At 36.9% G+C, this 14,524-nt stretch overlaps 2 pseudogenes; both read right to left on the bottom strand.

Moving 5' to 3' along the window:
• Positions 1 to 3,846: 3,846 nt before the first annotated feature.
• LOC123946673 lies at positions 3,847 to 4,798 on the bottom strand (annotated as a pseudogene).
• Positions 4,799 to 6,449: 1,651 nt separating this feature from the next.
• LOC123946435 lies at positions 6,450 to 9,746 on the bottom strand (annotated as a pseudogene).
• Between the last annotated feature and the right edge of the window lie 4,778 nt (positions 9,747 to 14,524).

Raw genomic sequence — 14,524 nt, 5'->3', positions numbered from 1 at the left:
CGTTTCCTTTGAGCACATTTTCATGTACCTCTTGGGCATTTGAATATATTCTTAGGAAAAATGTCTGTTCAGGTCATCTTCCCATTTTCAAACTGGATTATTTGCAGATTTAAGCTGTTGAGTTGTATGAGTTCTTTATATATTTTGGTTATTAATCCTGTTTCAACTTAGTATGTAGGTTTCATTCCATAATGAACCAGCATTTGAAGTATTGACCTGACCAACATTGAAATCAAACAGATAGACTTTTTAAGCTACATTGAAATATCAACATGTTAATTGTTCTTCTTGCCTCAGCCCTCATATATGTGACAGGATTGGATAACATGTAAAATAAGAGCTAACCAATTCTTATTTTAGGGGTGCCAGGGGTACCAGTTTTGGCCTTTGAAGACATCCCTCGACACTCAAAATTACAGACATTTGTAAGAAATGTTTCCATAAAGTCTTCTAAATAACAATATAGGGGCATATATATGGAAAAATCTATGGAATTGTAAACTTAAGAAAAATTCCTTTTTTTTGTACAACTAAAAAAGACAATTATATCCCCATAAAAAAATGATGAAAATGTTTGTCCAAAGAAAACTCTGGAATTGTTGCTAGTGATAAAAATTTTAGCATTTTGGGGGGTGAACAACTCATCAAATAAGTCCTTCTAATCATGTCTTCAGATATAATAATGACTTTATTAATTAGCTTTTAGAACTCTGAAGAAGAAATCAATTTGTAAATTGAGGATGGAGTTTGTGGCTCTGTGACTTAAAGTTATAAATTTATTTATACTTACATTAAATTTATAAAACTATATACAAATTTGTAAATTGAGGATGACAAGCTTGATAAAAAGTCTCTTCAAGTGGCTCTCTGACTTACATTAAATTTATGAATTGATTTATACTTACACTAAATTTATATATTTATTTATAAATTTATAAATTTATTCATATTTACATTAAATTTATAAAACTATATGTAATATATAAGTATAACTGTACTAAAAAACTATATGAAACATAATGATTATATTATAAATGCCCCAAAGAAGCCATGGACTTTAAATCAGACAAGATATGAAATAAGTGAATACCTTATGAAAATTTTTCTTGCATCTTAAAGGAGGAAATTAATTTTACATTTCACTCAAAACATAAAAATGCATAACTAAAGCATACCCTTTCATATATGGGATCTAATCTATATAGTCTGTTATTCTAACAATAATACTATCAAACACTCAGACAGGGTTTATTATGTGTCAGGTGTTTCCATAAACTCTTTTCATAAATTACTATTATTCTATTCTTGATTTTATTATGCTAGCTTATTAAACACATACACATTCACTACTAAACTGATTTTACAACCTCACAATCTACTCATGAGTCACATTCAAATAGTAGAAAACCAGGGACACCTGAGTGACTCAGTCAGTCAAGCATCTGACTCTTGATTTCTGCTCAGGTCATGATTTTAGGGTCATGAGAATGAGCCCCATGTCAGGCTCCATCCTCAGTGGGAAACTTGCTTGAGATTTTCTCACTCTCCCTCTACCCCTCTTGCTGTGCTTTCTGTATCTTTCAAATAAATAAATAGATCTATTTAAAAAAGGAAAAGGAAAAGAAAAGAAAAAACCATTGCAGTAGTCTTACCAGATGGTCACTGAATTTAGCAACGTTAATTTGGAATATGTGAGTTAAGCTTAAACAATTAAAAGGCCATTGAAGGAGAAAGATTTAAAGGTACTGATATTTCCAAATATCCCAAATTCCCATTATGCTCAATGGATATAAACTTCTAGAAATCACAATTAAATTAAAATTAATATGACAAATTGCAAATTTGTGGTGATTTTAAATTTCTCTGACATATTGACCAAGAATGATAGAGGCTAGTTGCTGCTTAAAGAAAAATCTATACAATTAAGAAAAATGTTGGCTAATGAAGACTTAGAGCAACAAATATTATTGGTATAATTTGCATATTCAATATATATTTTTATGAGAGTGGGAATGTGAAATTTTCCACAATTACATTTGACACAATTTCATTTTGTCTTCTTAGTTGATTTAAGGCACTTATGGACTTACAGACAAAATTCCCATGTATAAGTGGTGCTTTATCAGGATGAAAATGTCCTAGAGATTTTTTAAGAAATTAACATACTGAATTTCAAATGTAGAAGGGTCTGAATTTGAATTCCTGTGACTACCTCTCAATAACCCTACCTTGTCAAGATTCTTAAATTTTCTGATCCTAATTCATCTTTTATGAAAAATAAATGTATAATAGGATCTACCTGTTGGGTTGCTGCAAGGGCCTTTTTTTTAGGATTTTATTTAAGGATTTTTAAGATTTATTTAATTATTTGAGAGAGAGAGAAAGAGCATGAGCATGGGGAGGACAGAAGGATAGTGAAAAGCAGTCTCCCCACTGAGCAGGGAGCCCAATGCAGGACTTGATCCAAAGATTCTGGAATCATGAACTGAACTGAGGGCAGACGTTCAACTGACTGAGCCACCTGGACACCCCACGAGGGCACTTATTAATGCTTTGATAAATCATGTTGGCTATTATTATCACTATTCTTGCTTTTACTATAGTGGAAAGCAAGTATTTCTTGTTTAAATTCTAAGCAACAGCTAATTAATAAACATTAATAAGCAAGCCTGAATGGCTCAGTCAGTTGACTGCGAGAGTCCTGGTTTTTGGTTCAAGTCTTGTTTTCAGGATCATGAGATTGAGCCCCCTGTCAGGCTTTGCACTCAGCATGGAGTCTGCTTGAGATTCTCTTTCCCTCCTCCTTCCCCTCTTTCTCTCTCTCAAATAAATAATCTTTAAAAAATAAAATAAAAATTAATAGATGATTAGGCCAATGATCAAAGAGGTCCAGAACCATATTATGAAATATTCATATGAAGGTAATCTTATTATATAATCTCATTTAAAGCAGCAACCTACATAAAGAATTTGCACTGTGAATCCTTGGCAACTATAAGTCTCCACTTTTCAATACATCTTTTTAAAAGTTACTTAAAGCACATTACAAGATTATATTTGCATCATATTATATGCAGAATATATAGGGGTCTCTGGTGAATATTTTCATTTATGCTTCATAAATTTTCTATTTTTTTTTAAAGATTTTATTTATTTATTTGACAGAGAGAAATCACAACAAGGCAGAGAGGCAGGCAGAGAGAGAGACAGAGGGAAGCAGGCTCCCCGCTGAGCAGAGAGCCCGATGCGGGACTCGATCCCAGGACCCTGAGATCATGACCTGAGCCGAAGGCAGTGGCTTAACCCACTGAGCCACCCAGGCGCCCCTAAATTTTCTATTCTGATCTGTACCCCACAAGGCTGGCCTTTATGAACTGCATTGGCAGAAATTCTTGTCCTGTGTTTCAGATTTAGTTTGATGAAGAACAGGCATCAGCAGATTTGAGAGAGTTAGAATAGCAGAAGACCAGGATGGCTGCATTTTTCCTTTAAAGAACAGGGCTCCAGTTGTGTGGCTTTACATATAGTTGTAGCATCCACCAGGTTCCAGGTAATACTTCTTCTCCTTACCCCTTCAGATCAAGACTTGTGGATTTTCCATCATTTGAATTGTGTGACAATTATCTAGTCTTGCCCCCCAATTCACAAACAGAGCCCTCATAAATATTCTCTCAATTATCCCAAGAGTACCATCTGTCTATTGCTAGGAGTCTGACTGATACACGGAGACCCATCTATCACAGCAAGTGACACTGACAAAATCAGAGCTAATCTTGCACTCCTTTTAAGCTTTGGACTGTGGGTTCTGCTGTCTCTTCTTTGTTTAGAAACACTATGCAGTGGAACTCAAAACACTTCTAAATTCTGCAAGAATTTTTGAGTAAATGTCCTCTTGACTGTGCCCTTCACTTCATTGTTCCTGAGGCTGTAGATGATGGGGTTTAACGTAGGAGTGATGACAGTGTAGGACAATGACACTAGCTTCTTGCTCTCAGGGGACTGGTTGGATTTGGGCCTTAGCTAGGTCAAGCTGGCTGTTCCATAGAAAAGGGATACTACAATGAGGTGTGATGAACAAATAGAGAATGCCTTCTGGAGACCAGTAGTAGAGGACACCCTCTGGATAGTGATGATAATGCAGGTATAGGAGACCAAAACGAGGGAGAAGGGAAACATGATAAATAGTAGCGTGGAAGCAAGTGCTTGCATTTCATACATGGTTGTATCCTGAGTGACTAGTTTCAGCACTGGAGGACCATCACAAAAAAAAGTGGTCTGTAGTATTTGGTCCACAGAAAGGAAGGCCCTTCAACCAAGCTGTCTATAGCATAGAGACAGGAACACCAGACATCCAAGAGCTGACAGCCATCTATAAGCATAGGGACCTACTCATTATGACTGAATAACGGAGAGGGTTACCAATAGCCACAAAGTGATCATATGCCATCATAGACAGGAGAAAACATTCAGAGCTGCCAAAGAAGAAGAAAAAGTACATCTAGATCCCACAGCCTACAAAAGCGATGATTTTCCTTGGAGACACTAGATCCACCAGCATCTCTGGCACCATGACTAAGGTGAAACAGACTTCAAGAAGTGATAAGTTTTGGAGAAAGAAGTACATGGGTGTTTGAAGAGCAGGATTCATACTGTTGACTGGGATGATAAGGAAGTTGCCCAACAAAGTGACTGTATAGATGATGAGGAACAAAATAAAGAGGGAAAATTGCATCTCAGGGTTATTTGTAAAACTGAGAAGAATAAATTCAGTGATTCTGGTGTGATTTTCACAAATCATATCTTAGAGTATTTTCTCTGTAAGAATCAAAAAATATATATCAAAGTATAGTGTTTAGGTATAGATATGATTTTAAACATATCAATAAAAGCCATAACTGCATCTCTGTGCTCACATGTCTCACCATTCTATTTCTCTGAAGCAGAATGTTTAAAATAAGATAAAATTAAGAAAAAATGTATCTTTTTTCATTTTTTAAATATTTTATTTGTTTATTTGACAGAGAGATAGGTCACAAGTAGGCAGAGAGGCAGGCAGAGAGAAAGGGAGAAACAGGCTCCCCACTGAGCAGAGAGCCCGATGTGGGGCTCGATCCCAGGATCCCGAGACGAGCCAAAGGCAGAGGCCCAAACCACTGAGCCACCCAGGTGCCCATTTCTACAAACGTATACATTTCTGTCACCAGGCTTACAGGTATATGTGTGCAGACATTGTTCTCTCCTATACAGTGCCCTCCATAATACCCACCACCAGGGTTCCCCAACCTCCCACCCCACCCCTTCAAAACCTCAGATTGTTTTTCAGAGTCCATAGTATCTCATGGTTCATCTCCCCCTCCATTTTCTCTCAACTCCCTTCTCCTCTCCATCTCCCCATGTCCTCCGTGTTAGAGTATATATTTTTTTAATGGGTTATATACATTTCTATAATATATTTCTAGTCATAATATTCAATGTTTTGTTATTATTTATTTATTTATTTATTTATTTCTAAAGATTTATTTATCAGATGGAGGGAGAGAGTGAAAGGAGTGGCAGAGGGAGGAGTGGGAATGAATCTCAAGCAGACTGTGGGGAACCCAACATGGGGTTTGATCTCATGACTGTGAGACCATGACCAGGGCCAAAAACAAGAGTTGGGCACTTTACTGACTAGTCATCCAGGTGCCCCTAGACAACTAGATTTTAGGACAAAGTTTAATATCAGAAACAGGGAAGGTCATTTCAAAATGATGAAGATCAAATTATTAAAATGGCATAGAAATTCTCAGATTTTATGATCTTAATAACAGAGTTTCAAATTATCTGAGTAAAAAACTGATAAATGTAAGCAAAAATGGACAAATACATAATAGGATATTTCAATACTCCTTTCTCAATAACTGGCAGAACAAATAAGCAGAAAATCAGTAAGGATATGGAGGATTTGAACAATGCTATGGACTAATGACTAATGGATAAAATAACTAGGCAGAAGATTAACAAGGAAAATTAGGACTTGAAAACTTATGAACCAGTGAGGTTTAACTGACATCTACAGAATAATTCACACAATAAGAGAAAAATATATTCATTTTAAATGTACACTGAATATTTGTCAAGATAAACTATACTCTGAACCATTAAACAAATCTTTGTGCAAGAACGTTCAACTTTCACAAAATGTGTTCTTAAAATTGTGTATTAAAGAGGGATCTCCAGGAAACCCATAAGTATTTAGAAACTGAATAGCAAACTTAAAAATTACTCATGTTCCAAAAAATAAACCTAAGGGAAAATTATAAACATGGCTTCACTGGTGAATTTTACTAAACAATCAAAGAATAAATGCCAGTCCTTTTCAAAGAGTGCTAAAAATTTGAAGACAGGGACACTTCCAAATTCATTGATAACAGGTCAGTGTTACCCTGATTCCCAAGTCAGACATGTTACTACAACTGGAGAATTTTGGTCTGCATATCAGCCCAGCCAGGATGAAACTCATATTGCTTGAACTTTGCTTCCCTGTCTTCAGCAACTTTCTGATACTTTTTCAATGGTAACTTTGTAGAATTCTGAGCTCCTCTCCTTTAGCAAGTTGCTCTTTATAGAATACATCCTGCCTCTTTATCACTGGATCTTTCTCTTCCAGTTGTTTAGCCAGGTGCTTCCTTGGTTTGTTCTTCTTCACTTGATATCCTTCTGTGAAGAATTGCTCTGGTTAATTGCTCATTGGCAAAAGCCCTCTCAGTTCAGTTCTTTGCCTTGCTTTAGTTTTTTCTGATTTTCTGACTCTTTCTTGGTTTGCTCCAATGCCTGCTCCTCAGCCACTCTTCTTTCAATTCTTCATCAGAAAGTGAGGAACCATAAGCACCAGAATACTGTTGAGACTTTGGACCGGATGGGAAGGTTTCCTTCATACAATCAATCACATTTTCCAAAAGCCAGATGTCTTTTACCATGGTGATGTTCTCATTCTCCTCCACCTGGAAGTGACCTTGTGGGTGCTGGTGATCTCATGGCTCTTGCTTCTGTCCCTACAGAGACTTAGTATGGACCCAAGATCACTATGGACCCCACCAGGAAAGATCCACATGGACATGTCCAGACTCTTTGCAGGGAGGGAGCAAGGCCAAAACCCCAAGAAGAAGCAAGGAGAATGTGCCAATCCTTAGGATTGTCTTAAATTCTCTTTTTCCTACTTTGTTATTAGTGTATAGAAATACAGTGGATTTACGTACATTCATTTTTATCCTGTGACTTTACTGAATTCATTTATCAGTTCTAGTAGTTTTTTGGTGGACTCCTTAGGGTTTTTTATGTATATAGACTATTATGTCATTTGCAAACAGTTAAAGTTTTACTTATTCCTTACCAATTTGGGTGCCTTTTATTTTTTTTCTCGTCTGATTGTTGTGGCTAGAACCTCTAGTACTATGTTGAAAAAGGGATGAGAGTGGACATCTTTGTCTTCCTGATATTATGGGGAAAGTTCTCAGTTTTTTACCACTGAGTATAATGTTAGCTGTGGATTTTTTCATATACAGCCTTTATTAGGTTGAGGTATGTTCCTTCTAAACCTACTTTGTTGAGGGTTTTTATCATGAAAGGATGTTGTACTTTGTCAAATGCATTTTCTGCATCTATTGAAATGGTCATATGGTTTTTGTCCTTGCTCTAATTGATGTGATATATCACATCGATTGATTTGCAAATATTGAACCACACTTAAATTCTGAGAATAAATCCTAGTTAATCATGGTTAATGATTTTTAAATATATTGTTTGATTCAGTGTGCTAATATTTTGTTGAGGATTTATTTTTTTTAATTTTTAGTTTATTATTTTTTAATTAACATGTAATGTATTATTTGCTTCAGGGGTACAGGTCTGTGAATCATCATTGTTGCATCTATGTGTATCAGATATATTGGTTTGTAGTTCTCTTTTTCTGGGGCATTTTTATCTGGTTTTGGAGCCAGAGTAATTCTGGCCTCGTAGAATGAATTTGGAAACTTTCCTTCACCTTTTTTTTTTTTTTGGAGTGGTTTGAGAAAAATAGGTATATACTGTTCTTTAAATATTTGGTAAAATTCACCTGTGAAGCCATCTGACTCTGGACTTTTGTTTGTTGGGAATTTTCTGATTACTGACTCAATTTCATTGTTGGTAATTGGTCTGTTCAAATTTTCTATTTCTTCTTGATACAGTTTTGGGAGGTTATATGTTTCTAGGAATTTATCCATTTCTTCTAGGTTGTCCAATAATTTTTCCTACTATTCTCTTATAATTGTATTTCTGTGGTGTTGGTTGTTATTTCTCCTCTTTCATTTCTTTTTTTTTTTAAGATTTTACTTATTTATTTGAAAGAAAGAGAAAAAGAGAGAGCATGCATAAGTGGAGTGAGGTGCAGAGGGAGAAGTCTCAAACAGACTTTGAGCTGAGCATGGAGACTGACACAGGGCTTGATCCCATGACCCTGAAATCATTAACTGAGCTGAAACCAAGAGCTGGATGCCTAACTGACTGAGCCACCCAGGTGCCACACCTCTTTCACTTCTAATTTTTTGTTGTTGTTGTTTGTTTGAGTTCTTTCTGTCTTTTCTGGATGGATCTGGCTAAAGGTTTACCAATTTGCTCATCTTTGAAAAGAACCAGCTTCTGGTTCATTGACCTGCTTTATTCTTTTCCTAAAATTTTATTTCATTTATTTCTCTTCTAATTTTTACTATTTCTTTCCTTCTACTTGTTCTAGATTTTATTTGTTCTTTTTCCTAGCTCCCTTAGGTATAAGGTTAGGTTGATTATTCCAGAGTTTTCTTGCTTCTTGGGGTAGTCTGCATTGCTGTAAACTTCCCTCTTATGACAGCTTTTGCTGCATATCAAAGATTTTGGACCATTGTGTTTTCATTTTCATTTGTCTCCATTTTTTTTTTATTTTCTCTTTGATTTCTCTGTTGGTCTATTCATTGCTTAATAGCATGTTATTTAACCTCTATGTGGGTAAATTTGTGGGTTTCCAGATTTTGTGTGTGTGTGTGTGTGTGTGTGTTTGTGTGGTTAATGTCTTTTTTCATGATGTTGTGGTTGAAAAAGATGTATGGTGTGATTTTGATCTTTTTGAATTTGTTGAGACTTATCTTGTGGCCTGATGTGTGATCTATTTTGGAGTATGTTCTATATTCTCCAAAAGAATGTATATTCTGCTATTTTAGGGTGGAATATTCTGAATATATCCATTAAATCCATCAGGACCAATATGTCATTTAAAGCTATTTTTGCCTTATAAATTAACTGTTTAGATGATCTGTCCATTGTTGTAAGTAGGATGTTAAAGTCTCCTATTATTTTATTTTCTATCATTTATTTACTTTATGTTTGTTATTAATATTTTATGTATTTGGGTGCTCCCCTGTTAGATGCATAAATATTTGCAATTGTTATATTTTTCTGTTGGATTGTCCCATTTATGGTTATATACTTTCCTTCTTTGTCTTTGTTATAGTCTTTGTTTTAAAATCTACTTTTTCTGATATAAGTATTGCTACCCCAGTTTTCTTTTCACTTCCACTGGCATATTAAATACTTTTTCCATCAACTGATTTTCAATTTGCTTGTTTTTAGGTCTGAAAAAAGTCCCTAGTGGGCAGCATGTAGATGGGTTTTACTTTTTTATCTATTTCATCATTCTGTATCCTTTGATTGGAGTATTCAATCTGTTTACAGTCAAAGTAATTATTGATAGCCATGTACATATGGCCATTTTGTTACTTGTTTTATGGTTATTTTTGTAGTTCTTTGTTCCTTTATTCTCTTTATCTCTTCTTTTGGGGTTTGATGGATTTTTTTTTTTTTAGTCAAATATTTGGATTACTTTCTCTTAATTTTTTACCTATTACTGGTTTTTTGATTTGAAGTTGATGTTAGGTTTATATGTAACATATTATGTACATGACAGTCTAATATTAAGTTGATGGTTACTTTAAGTTTGAACCCATTCTAAAAATACTAAATGTGTACTCCTCCTGTGCTTCTCTATTTTACATACATGGTATTATACTTTAAATCCTTTTTTGGTGAATCCCTTGACTGATTTTTATAGGTATACTTAAAATTATTGGTTTTGTACTTCCTACTTTTCAAATTAAAAAAAATTAAAACAATTTCATTTATTTATTTATTTGAGAGAGATAGAAAGAATGAGGAGAAGTGGGGGAGAAACAGTGGAAGAGGGACAAGCAGACTCCATGCTGAGTGTGGAGCCCCACATGGGGCTCGATCCCAGAATGCTGAGATCATGACCTAAGCCAAAATGAAGAGTTAGATACTTAATGGACTGGGTCAGCCAGGCACCCCTCTTCTTACTTTTTAAAAATTCCTAGTTATTATCTTTCCTTTTCATTGAAAGAATCCTCTTTCACATTTCTTGTAAGGCTGGTTTCATGGTGATGAATTCCTTGAAGTTTATTGGGAAACTCTATTCTCTTCTTGTATTCTGAAAAATAGCCTTGCTGGATAGAGTATTCTTGGTTGCAGGTATTTTTCCTTTTAGTACTTTGAATACATCATGTCATCTGCCAGGTTTCAGGGGACGGCCTTATGGGATTTCCCTTATATGTAACTGTTTTCTTTTCTCTTGTTGGCTTTAGAATTCTCTATTTATTGCTACTTTTTGCCATAATTTTACTTAGTATGTGTCTTTGTGTGAACTTTTTGTTGATTTTATTGGGGGCTTTCTATGCCTCCTGGATCTGGATTTCTGTTTCTTTTCCCAGATATGAGAAGTTTTAAACTTTTTTTCTTCAAATAATTTTTTTTTGCCCCCTTTTATCCCCCCTTTCCTTCTGGGATCCCTATAATGAGAATGTTATTATGCTTCATGGTGTTACTGAGTTCTCTTATTCCATTCTCATTTTTTTAAATTATTCTTATTTCTTTCTCATATTCAACTTGATTGTTTTCTATTACTCTGTCTTCTAGATTGCTGAATCATCCTTCAGCTTCCTCTTGTTTACTGTTTATTCCTTCTAGTGTATTTTTTTATTTCAGTTATTGAGTTCTTCCTCACTACTTGGTTCTTTTTAATATTTTCTATCTCTTTGTTGAGGATCTCACTGAGGTCCTTCACTGTTTTCTCAAGTTCAGTGAGTATCTTTATGACCATTACCTTAAATTATTTTTCAATATATTGCTTATCTCCATTTTATTTAACTCTCTTGCTATGATTTTGTCCTGTTCTTTCCTTTGGGACATATTCCTTTCTTTCCTCATTGTGTCTAACTCTCTGTCTGTTTCTCTGTGTTAGGAAATTTAGGTGCATCTCCTGCTCTTGGAAGTAGTGGCTGTATGAAGAAGAGGTCCTGTAATATGCTGCAATGCATTGTCCCCTCTTCACCAGAACCTGGTGCATTAGGGGTGTCTCCTATGTTTATTGTGTGCACCCTATTGTTCTGGCTGAGCCATGTTTGCCTTCAGTTTAGTCATCTTCAGTGGCTCACTTTGTCAGTTTGAGGAAGTTTAGTTCCTGTTTTGTTAATGTGCCAGTCTGTGGCTGCCTTGGACTTCAGTTGGGTCTAATCAGGCATTTGCCAGAGCTGTGGTCACACCAAATGGCAGATTTTTTTCTATGTCTTATTCCTGAGTGGACTTCATTTGTGGGCCTTGTTGGGGTCCATTATCAAAGGAAGGAGACCGAGACAAAGTGAAAGTTATAAAAAGCCTTATTCTATGCCAGGCATTAGAAGTTAGACTGACTGGCCAGGGGAATGAGACTGAGACAAGGTGAAAGTTATGTGAACCTTTATTCTATGCCAAGCATTAGAAGTCAGACTGACTGGCCAGGGCCGCCTCCGAAGAGAGCGACCCCCTCCTGATCTCACAGACTAGTTTTATAGGACATAACCACAGACCCAAGGTACGTGGCTTCTATTATTAAGGCATTTACTCCTGGAATCGATACCCAGAACCATACCAGGAACTACTGGGGCATTTATTCCTGGAATGAAGTCCGTGCATGTAAACAACAATATGGCTACCTAGGCAATATGGAGTTGCTCTGGCTAAGCAGGCCCTAATAGTTAAACAGGTTTTAACATTAAATTGGCCCTAACATCCCCCACTTTTCTTTGGAGATTAGTCAATTCTTTGACTCTTCAGCCAGTTCTTGAGGGTGGAAACAGGCTGACATGAGGTGTCATTAACCTTGAGTGTTGTTCCATCTGCTGTCTTTCTGATTTTCTATTGGGCTGTTTTAGGCCAATGAGCTGGCTGCTGCTGAGTAAGAACAGGATTAAAAGTGACCAAGTTTTGAAACCCTTTTGGGTCTTAGTTTTAGTCCACAGTTAGTGGAGTCCACCGGCAGTGGCTCCCATTTCTGGGGGGTGTCCTTGTTTTTGGCTCGTTTGACATGACACACGTGAATCCAGGCCCTGATGCCATCTATTTTTACTGCCGTGGGGGTGGTCAGGATGACAGTGAATGATCCCTTTCAGCGATTCTCCAAGTTTTCCATTCAGTGGTGACATATCCAAACCAAGTCTCTGGGTTGGTAAGGATGCAGTTTTATTTCCGTCTTTGTCTCAGTGTAGGCAGCTCAGATCTCTGTGTGGGCTCTTTTTAAGACAGACTGTAGTGCCTGCAGTGAATGGAGTACAGACTGATCAGTCATTTCCATTAAGGCAACCTCTTGTAACCATGGACAGAGTGGAGGGGGTCTCCCAAACATTATTTTAAATGGGGTAACCTAGTTTAAGTAGGGTGTATATCGCACCCTAAGGAGAGCGAAGGAAAGAAGGTCCACCCATCCATTGCCAGTCTCCAGAATTAACTTTGTCAAGGTCTCTTTAAGAGTCTGGTTCATTTTTATACTTGTCCAGAGTTCTGTGGCCGGTAGGCACAGTGTAGTTCTCAGTTAGTGCACATGGCCTTGGCCAATGCCTGTGAGAATGAACTGACAAATGCAGGGCTGTTGTTTGACCCAATTATGAGAGGCAACCCAAACCTAGGAGTTTTTTTTTTTTTTTTCTAGTAGCTTTTTGGCTACTATTCCCACCATCTCATGTTTAGCAGAAAAAGCCTCTACCCAGCCTGTAAAGGTATCCACGAAAACTAACAGATGCTTATGTCCGTATTTTCCAGGTTTCATCTCTGTAAAATCCATTTTCCAATAAATTCCTGGTTCTTTACCTCTTTCTCTTTTTCCTCTTCCCATTCTAGTTCCTCCCGCATTGACCGCCTGGCATTGAGCACATCTACCAACCACATCCTGAGCCATACGCCCTAATTTAGAAAACTGGAACTGCTTGCTCATAAGCTCCTTAAGATTACGTGTCCCCAAATGAGTGCCCTGATGTATTTGGCTTACTAATTTTTTTCCTAGTCTTTGAGGAAGAATTAACCTTCCTTTCTAGTCTTAGCCCAATCCCCTTCATAGTCTAATTTAGTCCATTTCTGTAATATACTTGCACCCTTGACCAGGAGGGCCATGGCAGCAATTATGCATAGGCAAAGGGGGAACCCAGCCGCTGCTGGATCTAGTTTTTTGCTAAGACAGGCTATTGGCCTTTGCCAAGGCACCAGAGTCTGAGTTAAAACTCCTTTGGCCATCCCTGCCTTTTCATCCACATACAAGTGGAATGGCTTGGTAACATCTGAGATGGCCAATGCTGGGGCACTCAGTAAGTCTGTTTGTAATTCCTGAAATGCTCCTTCTGCCTCAGCTGTCCATTCTACTATAGTGAGTCCTCCCTTAGTCAGTCCATAGAGAGGTCAGGCATGCTCCACAAACCACAGTATCCACAGCATACAAGAGCCCCCTGTCCCAAGAAACTCTTGTCAGGGTGTGGTGGATCTGGGGTATCGGGTGATCACCTGTTTTCTGGACTCAGACAGTGAACGCAATCCCTCCTGGAGATCAAAGCTTAAATAAGTGACATGGCTCTGACAGCTGTGCTTTCATTGCTGACACCCAATACCCTTTTTTCTGCAGAGTCTGTAAGAGAGCCCTCATCCCCCGCAAGCATGACTCATAGTCCTCAGTGGCTATTTCCATTATTCCCATTAACTCAGTCAGATTCTTCCTTTCAAATCCTTCAATTTTCTGAAGTTCCTTCCTTTTATCTGGGGCTGACTGATTGGCAAATGCAAGATCATGTAACAAGCTATTGTGCAATTTCTCTGAAGTTTACCTCAAGTTGGCTAGTTTAGGTAAACAAACATTTAAAAAGAACAAATCTAGAACTTAATATCCACAAAATTGTGTTACTGAAAATTTTTTTTCTCTCTGGAATAACCCTCATTTCCAGAGATAGCAAAATCAGGACTAATTTATTTGAAAAACAAGTCCAGTTTTAACAAACTTGGTCTAGTTATTTACATAAGCTCAGTAAGAACAGTGAGCGATCGTATAGATCTTTTAAGATCTGTTTTGCTGGAACTTCTTTTAAGGAATCTCTAGGTTCAACTTGTAATAGCCTCTTCAGGCCAGAAGCCAAGTCAAGTTCTTGCCATCAGACATGCCTGCAATACC

Source organism: Meles meles, chromosome 7 (assembly GCF_922984935.1).
Source record: "Meles meles chromosome 7, mMelMel3.1 paternal haplotype, whole genome shotgun sequence".
In the NCBI taxonomy this organism is placed as follows: domain Eukaryota; kingdom Metazoa; phylum Chordata; class Mammalia; order Carnivora; family Mustelidae; genus Meles; species Meles meles.
This window is presented reverse-complemented; position numbering and strand designations above follow the sequence as displayed.